Source organism: Panthera onca, chromosome D2 (assembly GCF_046562875.1).
Source record: "Panthera onca isolate mPanOnc1 chromosome D2, mPanOnc1 haplotype 2, whole genome shotgun sequence".
NCBI classification, from domain to species: domain Eukaryota; kingdom Metazoa; phylum Chordata; class Mammalia; order Carnivora; family Felidae; genus Panthera; species Panthera onca.
Window position 1 is genome coordinate 65,897,926 of NC_138349.1, and position 20,280 is coordinate 65,918,205.

Below are 20,280 nucleotides of genomic sequence, written 5' to 3' on the forward strand. Positions count from 1 at the left end.
CACCACCAGGTCCTCATGCTATGCTATGCACTTCCTGAGGGCAGAGACTGTGGTTTGTCCTCTGCTGTATCCACAGCACATAGAATACTGCTTGACACCTCATAGGTAGGTGCTCATATTTGTTGAGTGCCAGGATGAATCATCAATCAAACATCAGAGGTCACAGGACAGCAAATAGGAAATGTTACCCTGTGCACCATCTTGTGCACCATTTTTTTTACACGTTCAACCAGGTTGGAAATCAAAGGAAAGCACAGTTTTTGGTTCTAATGACTTCATTCACCAAGGACTAACTTCCTCTTTCTAGTTGCACAAGACTCTTGTTAGCCACAAAGTCTTAAATGATTAGATTTGAGTATACCAATGCCTCGTGAGCAAACAGGACACCAGTCACACTGCTGAACTGGGCACCCTTCCCATGGCCATGGCTATATTCCTTATCCTTATCACTAATAGGCTGCTGAAAAGCCAGCTAAGAGTGTGGAGAACCCATCATGAACCCTCGTCTCTGAAAGCTTAGCCTCCTCTCTTTCAGACGTGATAGATTTTTTCTTTTAAAGTCTAGCTACCTCAAGATTCCTACCTCGGTATTGTTCAGTGTTTGCTGGGTTGATAAAGGACCATAAGGTCCAGAAATTATACCCCAAGTGCCATATCCAGCCTGTAGAGAGATTTTGTTTGGATCACATGAACTCTGAAAAAAGATAGCCAACATTTTTTTTTTTTTAATCAGGAGATTTTAAAGAAAAAAAATGAGCTGTGAGTTCTCTTTAAAATCTGAAGAAGCAACAATCCTATTTCTGAACTCCCTATGACAACAACCACCTGGAGCAAAAACGCACGTGCCACCTCTGGACAAGCATGTGTTTTACAGATGTTCACCATGGCCCTTCCTGGGTCCTACTGCCTCTCAACCCAGTCTACTTCATTCTTGTCAATTCAGTCTCTGGTATGACTGGAAGAAGGAGAAGGCAGATTGATGCATTCCTGCTTCAATTCTTCCTTCTATTTGGCAAGCCAAACATCGACCTCATTTTCATCCTCTCAGCTCCAATAGGAAGACAAATAAGGGAGTGAGGAACTGAGAAAAAAGATGAGTCCTGTGGTTCTCCAAACCCACCCCCACCCATCTCATCCAGCAGCAGGTATTCAGTGCCCGCCACTTTGCAGGTACCCTTCCAGATGCCAGACACAGTGAGGAGCATGCAAACAGCCTTTGTGTGAAATCTAAATCTAGGCCCCCTCAGGACAAAAACAAAAACCCTATAATTACTTGTGGAAACAAAACTGCAGGACACTGTAGATAGTGGTACTGGAGAACAAGGGAAGACCACGAAGAGAGAGAAAAACAACTGTGACAACTGAGTGTAGCCATGGCACTTTCATATCACACCTGCTAGTCATAACCAAATGCAACTTAAGGGCTGACAAAAATAGCAACTCAATAGAAAACCTTAACATCTCAAAGTTATTGGATCAACTCTACAAGCGACTACAAGCCCATCTCACTTCCAAAGATTCTGGATTTAGGTGAAACCAGTCAAAACTTTGAACTCATGTGCAATGTTCTTCACCTTCCACACATCAAGTTCTTCATAATTCAGGGACCTCTTCACAAAGCCTCCCCTGCTGATGCCAACACACAATGGTCACTCAGGTAAATAAATGGGTGTCCCACAATTCACCACTCAAGTCTCCATCCTTAATGGTGTCTCTGAATGTCTTGCTCTTTAAGAACAAGGACTGTTTGGGGCGCCTGGGTGGCTCAGTCGGTTAAGCAGCCGACTTCAGCTCAGGTCATGATCTCGCGGTCGGTGAGTTCAAGCCCCGTGTCGGGCTCTGTGCTGACAGCTCAGAGCCTGGAGCCTGTTTCAGATTCTGTGTCTCCCTCTCTCTGACCCTCCCCCGTTCATGCTCTGTCTCTCTCGGTCTCAAAAATAAATAAATGTTAAAAAAAAATTAAAAAAAAAAAAAAGAACAAGGACTGTTTGAGGCACCTGGGTGGCTCAGTCATTTAAGCATCTGACTTCGGCTCAGGTCATGATGATCTCACGGGTTTGTGAGTTTGAGCCCCACATCAAGCTCTGTGCTGACAGCTCAGAGCCTGGAGACTGTTCGGAGTCTGCCCCTCTGCCCCTCCCCTGCGTGCTCGTGCTCTCTCTCTCACAAAAATAAACATTTAAAAAAATTTTTTTTAGGAACAAGGACTGTTTTCCACAGTCCTAAGGGCAGAGCTGGGCACACAGAAAGTATGTAATAAATGCTCAGCATTGCATGTCTAATCATTTACTAGTTCTGTCTGAAGGCTCACCAGACTCCAGTGATGCTGCAGTACATGATGAGGGCCCAGTATCAGTGCACACACCACCCTCTGGAAGTTGATGCTTAGTACAGTAAAGAGCAGAAATACAGTTTCCTCACAGCTTGGCTTGCTAACACTGTATCATGATTAGTGTGCCTTGTCTGAGTAGAACCTAAAGGAAAAAGTAAATAAAGGGTGTCTAAGGAAAAGCCTGTGGAAGCTTAACCCGTTCAAGGCCATGTAGGTAGGTAGATGATGGCTGGCTGGCTGGAGAGAGGGATGGATGGATGGAGTGGTGATAGCTGGAGCATGGCAAGCTTTAGAGTAACTGTCATGCTTCTGGCTACAATATAACTTTGAATACTCAAGTTCCATTGGCCAAAGTGGTCATGCTCTCAAATATCTATGGGCACTAGGCAGGTCATCTAAATTAGGCAAGGGGGTTGAGATAGATGGTTATTATACATAAATTATTGTCTAACTCTTCCTGCAGGTGATTACTTTCCAGCCCCATTGCTATCACCTTAACTATACAGCTTGCTTTGGCCAGTGAAGGATGAGCAGATGCTCCAAGAGCTAGTGCATTTTTCTTCATGCTTCCTTTCCTCCTGCTTCAATACCAGGGATGCTCCCCAAAGATCCTTCCTGGCCTGGTGCTGGAGTGAAGGTGATGTGGAGCAAAGAGACACAGTTGCCCCAATGGACATGCAATGTGAGCAAGAAATAAACCCTCTAGTAAGTGACTGAGATTTGCCGTAACCCATGATTAACATACAAGTCCGGGAGAAGACATTAAGGGGTGTGGAGTACTAGGTAAGGATCTTCCTCTTCTAAAGAGTCTGCAAGTCTAGTCTGCCCAATTTCCAAGTTTTCAAAATGTTGGAAATTAATTCAATTTTGGTCACCAAGCATATCTGGTCTTCAACCTCTACCACTGGCTCTTGGCATTTGTAGAATAAACATATACCTGGATCACACTATATAAATTTATTGATGTGTGGGTTTTTTTAATTTTTTAAAAATTTTATTTATTTGAGAGAGAGAGAGAGAGGGGGAACCAGTGGGGGAGGGGCAAAGAGATGGGGAGACAGAATCAGAAGCAGGCTCTGTGCTGAGAGCAGAGAGCCTGACGCAGGGCTCAAACTCACGAACCCTGAGGTCAGGACCTGAGCCAAAGTCTGATGCTTAACTGTCTGAGCCACCCAGGCACCCCTTGATGTGTGATTTTTAATTATATACTATAAAGTTGGTATACATATGGAAAAAAATTAATTCCTGAGTCAGTGTGAAGGACTACCTAACTTCCTGCCTCAGTGCAGCTTGGTTGTGCTCTAAGTACCCTTTCAAGTGCTAACACTCTCATTAAGGGTCTATAGGAGTTATTTGGCTTTTTAACTTTCATTTTATTGCATATTAGTGAAGCGGTGATCTTCCTTTGTGCATCTGGGCCTACCGTGGCTCCTGCCTACCTCCAGAACCCCACCCCATCCATCTCACCCTTTCAGGATACCCCAGACCAGTGAGAAAGGCAGTCTGTGGACTGCTCTTAGTCTGAGAGTTCTCTGTTGGCTGCCGAATGGGATAAGAAACTGGGTCCAGAATATAAACCATGTTACTAAGCTTTACTTTAGTTCAGTTGACTTTTTTTTTTTTAACATATAGTGAGGCTTTTCTGAGAAGGAAATGGTGCACAGATTTACATTCCAGTGTAAGTTCCCTGTCACAGATCGATGCTCTGCATAGCATGACTGTGGCAACACTAGCTTTCTTTCTGTTCCTCAAAAGTGCCAAGTTCTTGGGGTTCCTGGGTGGCTCAGTTGGTTAAGCATCCGACTTTGACTCAGGTCTTGATCTCAAGGTTTGTGAGTTCAAGCCCTGCATGGCGCTCTGTGCTGACAGCTCAGAGCTTGGAGCCTGCTTCGGATTCTGTGTCTCCCTCTGTCTCTCTCTGCCCCTCCCCTGCTTGAGCTCTCTCTCTCTCTCTCAATAATAAATAAACATTTTTTTTAAAAAGTGCCAAGTTCTTCCTCATCTCCTTCCCATCCCATTTGTCCTCTGCCAGGGAGCATCTCATTTCAACCTCCAAATGTCCCCACCTCAGGCCTTCCCCGCACACCCTTTCTGACTCCCTGCTTATTCTGTCACACCACCATACATATTCTCTTTATAGCATTACCGCCACAATCATCCTTCTACATTCTACCATCCTTCTACTATCCTGTATACCTGTTTATTGTCTGCATACAATCTCCAAGGCATCCCCCACAAGGCCTAGCACCAGCAGGCTCAAATATTTGTTGCCTAAATGAGGGATGGAGGGAAACACAGACAAGGATGGCTTAGGACACATTACATACGTATCCGTGAGTGTCAAGGAAAAACAGCAACACCTTCTGTGACTCATTGTGAAGTATCAGAAGGACCTCAGCTTGCCTTTGAGGGTTGCTGTGCTTCCGCCCCCAGTGAAGACTTGCCGAGCAGAGTTTTATAACTCACTCCCCCTCCGCAGCATGTTATGAGAGCTTTGTTACAGACTGTCAGGTATCATCATGGTGTTTTTCCGTCCTGTGCTGGGAACATGTGATAGGAAGGTTATTAAAGTCATCTGGGATGTGTCACAGCATCAGATCTTCAAATGACTCTTTGAATCACCCAGACACAGCACAGCCCCTGTTAAACTGGTACTAGAAAAGTGAGCCATCTTCCTGATGAAACAAAAGTCTTGCTGGTAGAACAATGACAGAAAAGAGCTGCTCAGACAGCCTAAGTGACTACCTTGTATAATGGCTGCAACTCTTCCTATCCTGGTGGGCCCAACCTATAACTAGAATCTGAATTCTCCTTTGGCTTCACCAGGTTAAAAAATCAGATGCTTCAGGGCCTGATGCAAGGCATTCTAAGTGGTAGAGCCTGTGGAAAACCTGAGAGCACATGCCCAAACGAAAACCACAGCAGTCAGTTCTGACAAAATATTACAATGCAGGAATGCAGGCCCAGAATTGTCAGCACTTCTGAGTTTTTGCAGAGAAGCTGAAAAGCTCCATGAGAAGGTGAATGTAGGCTATGGTTACATAGGTGTATAGGGATCTATCAAATTCAACTCAAATGCTGTTTATGTAGCTCACGCTGTGTCTAAGTCACTGCCCTGGATATCTTTACATATCCTAGATAGATCTCTTTATCAAAAATAAAAAAGAACAAAAGCTGAGATCCATGGACTCAAAAGTTTTGACCTTCTCGGAAAAGCAGAATACGTGCTTCAATAGAACATATGACAATGTGGGGAGTTCTGTGTATTAAATACGTAAACGTGTGCAAAGCAGTCACAGCCATGCATGTGTTGACTACGATCATGATTGTTATGAGTGTTAGTGGTATCATTATGTTATCCTGACAAGCATAACCTCAGGATTACCCTGGACAGAGGGAACTGAGAAGGACTGGTGGAGAGTCTTGCACATCTTAGGCCCTCAGCAAACACCGGCAGAATGAGGGACTGCATGGTGATGGAGCAGCATCACAGCTGGGACTTGAGAAATGAGAGAATTTCAATGTGCCAAGAAAGGAGTCCTGGGCAAAAGGAACAAAGAGGCTAGGAGGATAAACACGTCCCCGAAGCATGAGCAAAGTTTGTTTTGGTCAGAACTTAAGGAGAAAGAATAGGAGGCGAGGGTGGAAGGAGAGACTCAGCACGGAGTGCCCTGACTGCTCCTCCAGACTCCATATGAATCACAGCAGGCACATGAACTCATTGTAAAGCCTTCTCTGCACAGCCTGCTAGACAACATACGTGACGACTCAGTCAAAAGAGAGACCAGTTCTCAAGAGCAGTACCAAATTTTCGATATTTAGGACATGAAGAATGGTTTCTTGTGAATACACGCTTTTATATAATTGACATCATGCTGTACTAGTTACACAAGTTACTTAACCTTTATATTTCTTCATCTGGAAAATGGGGGTGATAGTTTTATCAACATATGAGATCATCCACATAAACCACTTCAAAAAGTATCTGACGGAGAGGAAAGTATTCTATAAACGTTCCCTACTTTTTATTATTTGTGGTGGTGTATTATGCTGAGAGGTGAAAGAGGAAAATGCCTTGCTTGGGCCTCTGTGGTTTGTGAGCAGTGGTGTAGGTGGGAAGCCCATGACACAACCTCTCACATCTAAGATGCTACACGCTGCTCCAGAGACCAGGGGATGGACGTCCACTCTGGGAGTCTGCAGTCCGGCCCCACCCCCATCACCCTCCAAGGCTACAGCAGCCCCCTTGCTCCCACCCTAGCCCCTGGACAGTTAGGCTTCCATCCCCAGCTCAGAGCCAAAAAGTGAGTCTCTTGCCAGGAAATCTGGCTCTGTCTCCACCTGCAGCCTGGCTCCCTCTAGTCAGTCACTGATGCCCTCTCTACATAGTCAATTCCAATCTCATTTTTGTTTCTCTAAATCCACTTCCTGTGCTCCATGAGAAAAGAGAAGTACTTTTTCTTGTTCACAGAGGCATAAAATGTATATCTGGGGTGAGGAGTAGAGGCTGAGTTATGGGAAACATGGATCCAGAGCCGATTTTTTATGACCTAGACCCACAGTGATACCGACAGATTACAATGAAAAGGTTTGATTGTTTGATTTATCTACCTCTTCATCATCCAAAATAATGTTAAAATTCAAAACTTACCGAATCATAAATGAGAGTGAATGCCCTGCAAAATCAAATAGGATATTAGAATGGAGAGCTGCCTCTTCTGTGTACAGGCTGGGCAAAGCAGGAGCATACTGAGTAAAGGAGAGACCAGACCACACCAAAGACCTGTGATCCCAGCAGCAAAGCTGGGGCCATGGGCAGGACTGGTGATGGGGGTTCTCATGAGGATGCTGGGAGGCTTTCTAAAGCAGTAACCTAGAAGCAAAGATGAGTTTGGCAACCACACAGCTGGAAATGGAGGGGAGTCAGGAAATTGGACTTAGGATTGCTGTCAACTCCTTGTTGCTTGGGCCTATTTCTATTTTACCACTTTCAAATGTGGCAGCTTTCATTCTAGGGACGTCATAAGGCACCACTTGCCTCAGACATCAGTCCTTTACAAAGTACCTCATAACACAGGTTGTTTTTAATGGTTCTGCTATTAATAGTGAATGGTGCCTCTAATTCATCAGAAATAAGCCAAAGTTTATTTGCTTTTCACAAGTGTCTATTATTTTGGCTAATGGACTAGGCCCTCATTTTCAGTGCTATGTGTCACCAACAGGAATAAGAAGGGACACTAGGCTCCAAAGACTTGTTTTCTTGTGATTTCTCTAAGTTTCCAAGTACTGCAAGTTTTCCTTGTTTTTTGGGCTAAGTGTGTTTAAAAACAACAGAGTGATAAAATGTAAATACTGGTTAAAGGGAACTTGTCCTGTTGCCATAAAAGTCTCCTGCACAGCAAAGGAAACCATCAACAAAATGAGAAAGCAACCTACCAAATGGGAGAAGATATTTATAAATTATATATTTGATAATATCCAAATTATATAATATCCAAATATATATCCAAAATATATAAAGGGGTTAATATCCAAAATATATAAGGAGCTCATACCACTCAATAGCAAAAAACAAACAAAACAAACAAACAATCCAATTTAAAAATGGGCAGAGAATCTGAACATTTTTCCAAAGAAGACATACAGATGGGCAAACAGGAATGTGAAAAGGTGCTAAACATCACTCATCATCAGGAAAATGCAAATAAAAGCCAATGAGATATCACCTTACACCTCTTAGAATGGCTATTATAAGAAAGACAAGAAGTAACAAGTGTTGGCAAAGTAGACAAGGGAATCCTTGTACACTATTGGTAGGAATGTAAATTGGTCACAGCCACTATGGAAAAGGATCTGGAGGTTCTTCAAAAAATTAAAGATAAAACTACCATGTGATCCAGCAATTCCACTGTTGGGTATTTATCTGAAGGAAATGAAAGTGCTAACTCAAAAAGATATCGGCACTCCCAGGTTCACTGCAGCATTATTTACAATAGCCACAATATAGAAGCAACCTAAGTGTTCATCAATGGATGAATGGATAAAGAAGTTGTGGCATACATGTAAAATGGAATATTTTTCACCCATAAAAAAAGGGGGGAACACTGCTATTTGCAACAACGCGGATGGACCTTGTGGGCATATGCTAAGTGAAATAAGTCAGACCAAGGCAAATACCATATGATCTCACATATACGTGAAATCTAAATAAAAAGCAAACTCACAGAGAACAGACTGGTGGTTATCAAAGGTGGGGGGTGGGAAAAATGGGTGAAGGTGGCCAAAAGGTACAAACTTCCAGTTATAAAATAAATAATTACTCGGGATGTAGTGTACAGCATAAAGACTATAGTTAATAACACTGAATTGTATATTTGGAAGTTGCTAAGAGTAGATCTTAGAAGTTTTCACTGTAAGAAAAAAAAAATTTTGTGACCCTGTGGTGATAGATGTTAACTAGACTTACTGTGATCATTTCACAACATATACAAATATTAAATCATGTTGTACATCTGAAACTGGTATGTTATATGTCAACTGTATCTCAATTTATAAAATCATAATACATCAAGCAAGTAAAAGCAATATGGAGAAATAGAACAGAAACGGGCTTCTCAGTGTGACAGACTGGGTTCATATCATGAGTCTCTGTGATCTTGGGTGAATTATCTTTCCATATGTACATGGAATACTAACCCTACCTTAGAAGGATATTCAGGGATTCAAGGTAACGTATGTAAAAGTTCTTGTCCAGTAATGGTATTATTCTAATCACAGACAGAATTTTGACTAGGAATTAAATTATCATGACCCTGAAAGAGTCAGGTTGAACACTGCACAGATAGTAAATGAATCATTTTATTTTTTTATTTTTTTAATATTTATTTTTGAGAGAGAGACAGAGCACACGCAGGGGAGGGGCAGAGAGAGAGGGAGACACAGAATCAGAAGAAGTATCCAAACAGTCAGCACAGAACCCAAGGCAAGGTTCGAATTCACAAACCACGAAATCATGACCCAAGCTGAAGTTGGACGCTCAACCAACTGAACCACCCAGGTGTCCCACAAACGAATCATTTTAAAGGTTCCTTGTGCTGTGGCAGAAGGCAGCATTGCTGGATACTAACAAATGGAAGGGATATGTGAGGGACAGGGAACAAGTGGATTGCAAGTAAAAACATTCTTTGTCTTTAAATGTGCTCTGTTATAACTGTTCTGAAAACTCTTTGTACTAAAGATGTATGTTTCACACTGTTTGGGATAAATTAAAATGTTAAAACAAAAGAAAGAAAGAAAGAAAGAGAGGTCTTTTCATTCTTGACAAATGAAACTTCCCCACAGGGAGAAAAAAAGAAATTTGCTTTTGTTTTAGAAAATGCATAATGCTTAAGATATTTCATTATTAGTGCATTATCTTGACTTCCAAAAATGAGCTCTGTGGGCTGATATTAAATCAGAAGTGGGTGGCTCAGTCGATTGAACATCTGACTTGATTTCGGCTCACGTCATAATCTCATGGTTCATGAGATTGAGCCCCTTGTGCAGAGCCTGTGGGATTCTCTCTCCCTCCCTCTTTCTCTGCCCCTCCCCCCACTCATGTGCATTTGTGCTCTCTCTCTCTGTCTCAAAATAAATAAAATAAATATGCTTATTATTTATTAAATAAAAAATAAGTATGCTCATTGCTGGTACTGTAGGAAAAAAATGGTTTTAAGTACATTTTTATTCCTTTATTTGTCTTAAATCCTAAACATCCTGTTGTCATGGAAATGCATTCCCTGAGCATCATTGATGAAGTGTGTTTGTATTCCATGTAAAGAGATTTTCAGTATTTTTCACATTTGCCAATCTCATATAGAAGAAAGTTGATTATCCAGGATTCACATATGATATGAATATATGATATATGAAGCATCTGGCACAATTAATCCACTAGCTTGAATTGAAATGGAGCTTAAAGGAGGCATTGATAGCTACAGAATGACTAGGAGGAGGAGGAGGAGGAGAAAAAAGAATAAAACCAGTGAGTGAGGGAGACTTAGGTAAGAAGTGCCACAGAGAAGATGGCATATTTCTTCTCTGTGCTTTTCTAATGTCAATGAGGAAGTGTTACCAGTCAGGCTCCCTGGTTGAAAACAAAGGCATCTACCTGGCTAACTTGAGCACAAAAGAGTTTACTGAAAGAATGTCAAGCAGCTCACAGAATCATGGGAAAAGTTAAAGCTTTGGAAAGTAGGCACAAACCAAGAGAAACTGGGAGGCTGGAATTGGAGCTGGAGTCATGTCACAAGAGAAGCTTGGTGAAGGAGACCTTGCCAATGCCAGGGCTACTCAATGCCACCACTGTGCTTGCTTCTTCCTGACACTCACTCTAGACACAACCTTCTGGGTGGGATGGTCTGACAGGCTAAGCTGTGTTGTGTCTTAGCGGCCAGGGGCCAAAAGGATCCAATATTTTCAATTTCCACAATTGCAGGAAGAACCCCCACCTCCTACCAGCTTCTAACAGAAGGAAGCTTCAATGTTGGGAAGTCCCCTCAAAAGTACAAAGTTCCCCCACAAAAAATGTTCCTTTGTGTTTTTGGTTTATATACCCTTTCTACCTCCAGAGAAGACTTAAGGAAGCTAACAGTAAAAGGTATCAAAGAGTATATGAAAATAAAGGAAAGGAATCTAGAAGCCCTGGAACAAGGCTAGAAAGGCCTTAGCAGATTGGGACAGAGGGATTCTAGAAGAATTAAGAAAAAAATGTATCCTATTATTTCTGTGACATTTTCCGTCACATTCTTCTTGCTCTGTTTTTCTCTCTCCTTCTCCCTATGAATTTTCTTTCATGCTCAGTAAGGTGAAAAGGTATAAAAAGACACTTCCTGACTATAGGGCTTCTTAAACTTGTTCTTTTGTCTTTCTGGATCAGTTTTCTTGAGGTTTATATGTAAAGGACAATGAGTATACAATGTTGAAAATCCTGGGACAGTACTGGCCAAGATACTTTAGTATCTTGGATTTTAGCAAAATCCTCTAAATCTCTCCAAGAAATGAGAATGGTTGAATTAAGTGCTGCGGTGAGATGAACCTTAGCCTAAGTCATCAAAAAAAAACTTATACTACAGCCCAAGGTTTTGCCCCTTAGAAGTTAGGTGACCACAGGAAGTCCACCTAACCTCCATCTTGGTACTCAATGGGGCTGGAGTGACAAAAGACCATACATGAAAGTTGAGGTGCCTCCAGACAACTGTATTCATCGATAGCTTATTACATGAAAGCATAGTGAAGAAGACACAAAGGTTACTACTCTCAAGAAGCTTATATACTAATAGCTTATTTAAGGTTTGGACAGAAACTCAAATGACATCAGTGATCAGAAAAGACAAACTGTGAAGCAGCTGTTTTTGTATCAGTATTGAGTGGTGAAGTCTGGCTCCATGCAAGTCCTACCCAAGGCATTAAGTCTGTGAAAGAAAGCAAGAGTGAAAAAGTGAAAGAGTGAAAGAAAGAAAGAAAGAAAGAAAGAAAGAAAGAAAGAAAGAAATATAAATAAATATTTAAAATATAGAATACTGAATGTAATAAAGGGTGTACAAATTAATACAGAAAAGGAAAAGATTTGTTCAAACAGTGTGAGCTGTCAGAGTGTTGAAGAAAGTTTCCAAGAGAACATGATGCCTAAAGAGGGTTTGAAAGACAAAAAGGAGACTCTGAGGCAAATAACTGGAGGAAGGGCAGCTAAGGCAGTGAATACCCCATGCAAAGATTGTAGGATTGAAACTTTCAGTTCATGGTGGGATCTATAAGATGTTTGGAGCAATGGAAACCCAGAGGGAAGCCAGAAAGAAAGGACACTAGAGAGAGAGAGAGTCTAGGGACAATCAGGGGAACACCTATAATCACCATCTACAGGCAAGTGGAGAACAATAGAAGGCGTCAAACAGGAAACTAGGGATCTGGAAGCAGTTGGGTGGATAGATTTGAGAAGCATAAAACTGCAAGCAAAGAGAGTTACCAGAAGAGATGGCCACATCACAGGTGACAGATGATGAGACCCTAAGTGAAGGGGCTGTGGAGATAGACACTAGATCTAAGGACACTCAGGGAAGGAAGACCGAGAAAACTTAGTGGTTTAATAAATCGGTGAGGTAACCTAGTGTTAAATGTTCTGCCCTTGAAAGATACCTGTAGGATCAGAGAAGTAGAAAGAGAACAAGGAGACCACAATGTCATGAAAGTCAACAGAAGAGACCATTTTATTTTATTTTTTAAATATAATTTGTTGTTAAATTGGCTAACATACAGTGTGTAAAGTGTGCTCTTGGTTTGGGGGGTAGATTCCTATGGTTCATCGCTTACATACAACACCTGGTGCTCATCCCAACAAGTGCCCTCCTCAATGTTCATCACCCATTTTCCCCTCTCCCCCACCCCCATCAACTCTGTTTGTTCACTGTATTTAAGAGTCTCTTATGGTTTGCCTCCCTCCCTCTCTGTTTGTAACTATTTTTCCCCTTCCCTTTCCCCATGGTTTTCTGTTAAGTTTCTCAAGATCTGCATATGAGTGAAAACATATGATATCTAGGAGGAGACCATTTTAAATGGAAATGAATGTCATCAGTGTGAAACGTTATGGAAAAGTCAAGTAAGTTAGAGGCAGAAACATGTTTGTTTGACATTTGTCAGGCTTTTAGATGTTTTGGTAAAAGCAATGGAAGCAAATTTAGTGAATGGTAAGGGTTACCCTAAACAAGGAAATCTATCTCAGAAGAGGGTAGGTTATAGAGGCCATGAAGAAGAGGACCACTGGCCCCACATGGTGATGCAGAAAGGGAGAGGTGGGAAGGCCTGACCTGATAACTCATGTTTTGCACCCAGACATACATTTCTCCTTCTTCTAGCTACAGCATATTGATTTTCCTTTAGAGAACTAATCTTCTAACTCCCAGAATCTACATGATTGGGGATATAACGATGATATGGACACAAGTCCCAGGACTGGTAGAGGATTCCATTTCCTTGGCCACAACAATGGATTCAGTGATGAGCCCATAACCCAAACCAGATCACAAACACACATTCTTCTGTTTGTTTTTCACATTTTTGGTTTGGTATATGAGCTGGTTTTCTGTTTTTTGTTGTTTGGAGGAGAATTTTTTTGAGCTTTGTTTTTATTTTGTTTTTTAGAGCTGCTGGGTCTTTTCCTCTGGAATAACTAAGCTTAAAGGATCCATCCCTGGAGATGCTGGAGGCCACCAGCTGCAGAAGACCAGCCCTGGAACAAGGCCATCACAGAGGAGAACAGAACCAAAGGATGGAGAGGAGGGTAGAGGAGGAGAGAAGGGGGAAGGAGACTAGGTTCTAATGGCATCATTCAAGCACCTGAGGGCAGTCATACTCATATACTTTTCAATAAAATGAATAGATAGACCTTCTTTATTTATACTGCATCCATTTAAAGTGGTTTTCTATCTCTTTTATCACAAAAGCCTGGTCTGAAACAGCAGGGGTGGGGGTTGGGGTGTTAGAAGCAAGCCAGTTTCAGTGCATCCTTGCCTGAAGCCAGCTTTGATCACAAATCTCTAAGTTTGTCCCCCACCCACTCAGTCAACCAGTAGTTTAGGGGTCTTATCCTCTAACTCCCCCAGGGGACTGAGTCAGAGGAACATATGAGGAAGCTTGTAGGATCTCAGCAGCTTGGGCCTGAGCCAGGGCCACACTGTTGCTGATGAATCAAGGTTTCTGGGAACCAGCTGTGAAAAACAGACATACAGTACAATTCCTAGAATTTTTAGAGCAAGGAACCCTGACTGCTGCTATTCTGCAGAAACTAAGGACCAGACCACCATTTTCTGCCAAAGTAAGCCAACATCTAAAATGCAATCACTGTGAGAAAGAGAATCCTAAACACCTGCCACTCTGCATTTCAAGCAGATATTAGGGCTTCTTTGTACAGAAGTGCAGCATTCAACCCCAGGGGCACCAAACACATTGTAGTTATGTGAACAGCACCCCCTGGAATTACACCCCATTCAACCTGAGCAGCCATATGTACTGATCCCGGCAGATACTAACTAGCTCATTAACATTAGCCTCCTGGGACCCCACAGTACAAAAAGTCTATCTCTGTGTAAACTACAGAGTTGGGTGAGAAGAAAGAAGTTATTTGCAACAGCTCAGACAGCAAGAACCTGTTGCATTTCAGATCTTCAGAAACGAGATGCTGAATTGTTCACGTGAAACCACCTTGTCCCAGGCCTCTGACCTAAGTGTGGGGCAGGGTTCGCAACCAAGGTTAACAGAATAGTCCACCCTAGTCTGAGCCCCTGTACATTCTCTTTCCCAAGGGGATTAAGTTGATAAAACACTGAACAAAACCACTGCTCCTCAAGAAACCATCTGGATTTTTAACAATCATGTTATTGAGTCCATTTTTAGTAAATAAAAATCAGGTAATTTAAGTGTGGAGCAGAGTCAGAGTTTGAGGCCTTATGTAAATCCTCTGGATTCCACGGTGCCCCTTTCTCTTCCAGATAGGGAACACACTGAAAATAAGTACAGACAGCCTACTCATATGTAAGTTCAGAATAGAATTGCCCAAAATCTTTGCAAGGCCTGTTACTGAGCCCACCTTTCATGATATGAATGGTGTGTCCAATGAGACCCAAATCCAGATCTTTGCTCGCCATCAACTCCATGTGGGAAGTACAGAGAAATTGTCTCTAGCTTCCCAAAGCAGAGTAGGGTCTCAAAGACCAAGTAATTGACCATAAACCTCTCTTAGAGCAGCATTCTGATAAGAGTGTTATGTTTCTTGCCCAGTCAGAGGGACTGAAAATCCATTTTTCTTATTTCTTCTGTGAAACTGCAAAATATTAAGAAATAATTTTCTCCCTAACTGTAACCTTCATAGACAGTATATTTGTAGTCAGGGGTACAATTGGATTGGAGCCTTTTTATTTTTCTTTTTCCAGTGTGAACCTCTGCTCACAGCTAATGATCTCCTTACCCCACGTCCATTTTTCTCAGTAACAGAAACATTCACCTTAGATGATCCAGCCCTTAAAAGCCTGTGCTGTGTGTCTCCAGAGAGGCACTGTTCCAAAATAAGAACTGCATTCACGCTTGGCAGAGGACTTTGTCTTCTCTCACACTTAGTATGATGGGCTCTCCCAGTCCAACATCAAATATTCTGCTAGTTTACATTTGTGCAAATCACACAGAAAGATTTTTTGATTCCCTTCAGTATTTCAAAGGTAGTGATTATGACTAGGAGATCATAGTGAGAACCTCCCATATATTAAGCCCCTAAAATGTGCTTTACAGATACTATCTCCAATCTTAGAATAACCTAGCAAGAGAGGTAGTAAGAGCCCCATACAGAATTATTTGGTGTTGGATACACCAAATATTTGGTGTATCCAACACCAAATAATCCAACTGAGATATAAAGTCACATCTCCCTAGGTCTAAAGCCCGGGATCTTAGGCCATGGACCTACTCACTAGATCAGTTCAAGCACAGAAAAGACAGATATCCTTAGCTCGCAGAAAACTGGAAGTTTATCAACGTGACATCACACAAAGCATGGTTGCTACAGTGACTGATTTGGAGACCCTGATTGTGCCAACAGAGTGCTGATCATTAGATTTATGATGATCATGCACTAAGGGATTAGGCCTCGTTGGCTTGGTCAATAAGCCAGTGACACTATTCACAGCAAGGACAGAGAGGGAAGTGACGGCCTGTAACAGATGAACAGCACAGTAGCAAAAAGCAGATGACAATCTTCATGATGGAACCAGGGTCTGAAGGCAGCCAAGTATATAATATTCAGACATAAAACATTAAGTTGAAGAGTAAAGCATCTAAGTGGAACACTTATGAGACTAAATATTTCCTGTCTATTAATGAGAAGCAAGATTTAGACAAGATTTAGACAAGTACCCACCAATGACAAAGCACCTTCCAGAAACTGCACTCATGATCCTATCAATGTCACCACACATATGTAGAAGATAACAAATAGTAAGAAATCTTCCACACCTCTAGTTCCAACAAGTTACCAGCAATTCACCAAAAATATCTGAATGGTTACGGTTCTCATAAAACTTTTAATGTAGTGCTCCAAGATAATTAGGTAGAAAGAATATGGATTAATATTAATAGACAGAATTGTATTATGTTATACAACAGACAGTTTAGTTAAAAGTATATTCAAGTGTAAGTTGGAGAAAAACTAGACTAATCCTGGGATTCTCTGGATTTTAGTTTTAAAAAATTCATATAGATTTTGGAATACAAAACACCTGTGTCTGATTCTAAATCTGAGCTTCAAAATACTAATATTCCAGAAATACAGGTGTCCTAAAATAAAACTAAAACTAAATCTTATTTTTATAAAACCACAGCCGATTTGACCATCACATAAAAGACAAGGTCATGCTGAAATAATAAATCTTCTATTTTTGAAAGAGAGAGAAATAAATTATATTACCATCAGACAAATACTTTTAAAAACCATAGGGAAAATATAGTCTAATCAGTGAGATGCATAGCCCTGTAATGAGGTGAGGAGTTGGGTGGTCAGGGAATATGTGAACACTCTGCAGTCTTCAGTGTGTTTGTGCACAAGTGCAGTTGCTGAGAAGAGACAGAAGCAGCTCACCACAGGATTCTCAGAGGAGTATGTGACCCAAACAGGGATTAAGACAGAGTGCAGTGAAGTCTCAGAAAAACTGAAAACCTTGTCAATGATTGGAAGCTATCACCATCACTGATTGGAGCCTAAAATAAGAACTTGCTAAAATATAGGTACAAAATCTCTGAAACTCAAAACTCAGAAGAATAAAGGACCCTTCTGGAGTGATAAAAGAGCTGACTCTGTGGCCTTCAGTAGCATCCAGAGAGCCAATAGTCCATCAGGTCATTGTTCCTCTCTATCCGCCTACAAAGGACAAAGCCCAAAATGTGTAAGGGATTTGCTTTGTTTTTCCAACCACAGGGCCCTAGCAGTTCACAGCAGCTGGAGTCAGTCCAAGCAGCGTGCTGGAAGGGGATGGGCCTTGTATTTCATTTTTATAGACCAAATGGCTTCTCAATAATTTATCATCTGTGTGATGGAGAAAAGTACCAATAAAATGTGTTATAAATCTCCACCTTCTTCCAGGATCAAGGAAATAACTTAAAGAAAGCTAAAAGAAAAATGACAACACAGTTTTCTGAGCTAAAAAATGCATGTTTTCTCAAATCAGATGCTGCCCCTATTTCTTGAACTAAATGTCTTTGAAGATGTTGAATTTGAAAAGTAGGGGGAAATGAGTCGGTTGGGGGGGGGGTGTAGAAGAATTGTGCATATTTGGGTAGCCTTTTGAGTGAAATCTCCCTAAAATAGAGTCTGATAAGAGTCCCCTGTGAAACATTTTACCTGCTATTTTCTGTTAACATGCAGATCTGCATCTTTGTATTGTTTGAACCCCTCATCCCAGAAAGGGTTCTATATAGATGAAGGAAAATAAACCATGCACCTGAAGAGGAGGACGGGGTTGACATTAAAAAGGGCTATAAGGAATAAAATTCAAAATAATAATAAGGAACAGAATAAGAATGTTTAAAATTTTTTAATGTTTATTCATTTTGAGAGAGAGAGAGAGAGAGAGCGCGCGCATGAGTGGGGGGGAGGGGCAGAGAGAGAGGGAGACACAGAATCTGAAGTAGGCTCCAAGCTCTGAGTGGTCAGCCCAGAGCCCAATGCCGGGCTTGAACCCACGAACTGCAAGATCATGACCTGAACTTCATGAAGTTGGAGGCTTAACTGACTGAGCCACCCATGCACCCCCAGAATAAGAATGTTTAAAAGAAATAAGACATATCACTGGATGGATTTCACCAGAATCCACCTGTGGGATTATTCCTATTTATACATTTGTGTCATTTTGCCCCTAAAAATATATTTGCACTGTAAGATTTTTTCCTTTTTCAGCAAAATTTTGTGGCACTGTGCTCTCTCTGATGCATCATCAGCAGTTACCTTGAAAGGTTAGTGTAGCTCTTGCTTCTGAGCAGTTTCCACAGTCACTGCTCCCTATAAGTATAGGAACCCTTAAGAATGCCAGCCTGCACTGAACAACCAGACTGGAGACCGATTCCCTTTCCTATCTTGTCAATGTCCTAGCCAAGCCCAGTGCACACAGGTGGCTATTACATAGTCACAGAACAGCAACAGCAGCTAACATTTATATAAAGCTTACCGTGTCCCAGGCACTGTTCTAAGCACTCCTGAAAACTTTATGTAGCAGGTACTCTTATCACCCCATGTTATGGATGAGGAAATTGAGACATGAGAGCTTTAGTAACTTAACTAAGGCCACACAGTTAGTAAGCAGTGTAACTATGATTTAACTCAAATAACAACCCAAATGGGGTACAGATCATTTTTCCTACGTTTTGGACAAGGACTATGAGCCTCAAAGAGCTCAAGTGACTAACCCAAATTCACACAATTAGTAAAATCAGCAAAATCAGAATCAAACCCAGGCTCCTTCCTGATGCCTGTTTGCAAGGTTCTAACACAACTTCAGTCGCATTTAAATCCTGTACAAAACTTCTTACTTTGGTTGTTTTTGACTTAGAGGAAATCAAAGACCATTCCTTCAGACAGAAAATAAGGGATCTAGAAATAAAGCTCCCAGGAAATAAAAATGTTCTCTATATTTCTTGCTCTCCCCATATGTGAAAGATTAATAAAGAAGGGTAGTGTGCTTAATTGCTTCAAACTTTACTGGCAAGAGGAAACAAGTTTAAAGAGTTGTACACACTCAAAATATCAATAGCACAGAAAAGGAGATGAAAATGCGTATCAGTGTCCTGTCAAGAACAAAGGAATTTCAGCTTACTTCACTTAAATTCAGTTAAGGATGAGATACATTGGCTCTTTATTTCTAATAAATGAACTATTTACCTTGGCAAACATCAGAGTTGAACTTGCTTTCCGAAGCACAATGTCATTTGTAAAAAATGCACTCATCCCTGCATAATAAGGACACTTGCACTGACTTCAAGTGTTTATAATCTTAGAGAGAAAGCAAAATGGTTTTGGCAGAATGGTTTTTAGGCTTAGAGTTAGATAAACCAGGGCTTAGACAAAGAACTTGCTCTTGGCAGTTCTTTGTGAAGCAGCCAAATTTTGCTGTCAGCACCTCTGCAGCTTACCGACCTCCCCTGCCTCCAGGTGTGTTCTTAGGACTTACATACTGTTCCAGGGGTGTTCACCACCAGACCCACCCCACCACTGTTAACACTGCCTCCATGCAAAGTCTGATGTGGCTCTCTCTTTCTGGCACAACAAAGACCCACTTTTCTTCCTTAAGTAGAGAGAATGCAAGGGCATATTTTTGAGAGGGGAGAGGTGTGACGTGAAAGAATATAAGATATTGCTAAATGTCTCCCCAATACTCATTCACTCTTTCTATATTTTTGTAATATCATTCCCCTGCCCATGTAGAGATTGCATAGCACAACATCCCTTCCACCTAGCCTTGACCACAAGACTGACCTAAGTACTGGCCAATAGGATGTAAGCAGGGGTGACGCATGCAACCCCTTAAAACTCCCTGTCTTAAAAGTGAGTCCCCTGGTCTCTACTCCCTTTTCCCCCTTCCATGGGGGCAGATAAACCAGTTTCAAATATCTGGAGGAGGGTAAAACCCAAGGAATGGTGGAACAACAAAACAGAAGGAACCCAGGTCCCTGGATGTCCTCAAGGAACAAAACTTCCTATAAACCCAGGACCATCTGCCTACCATCATATTACTGTGAGAGAGAAGTAAACTTTAATTCTGACAGAGCCTCTGTTATTTTGACTCTGTATAGTGGTCAAACCAACATCCTAAGTAGTATGGGCAAGAAGAGAAAGGAAAAGACTTGTATCAGACAAAATACACTTTAAAACAAAGACTAAC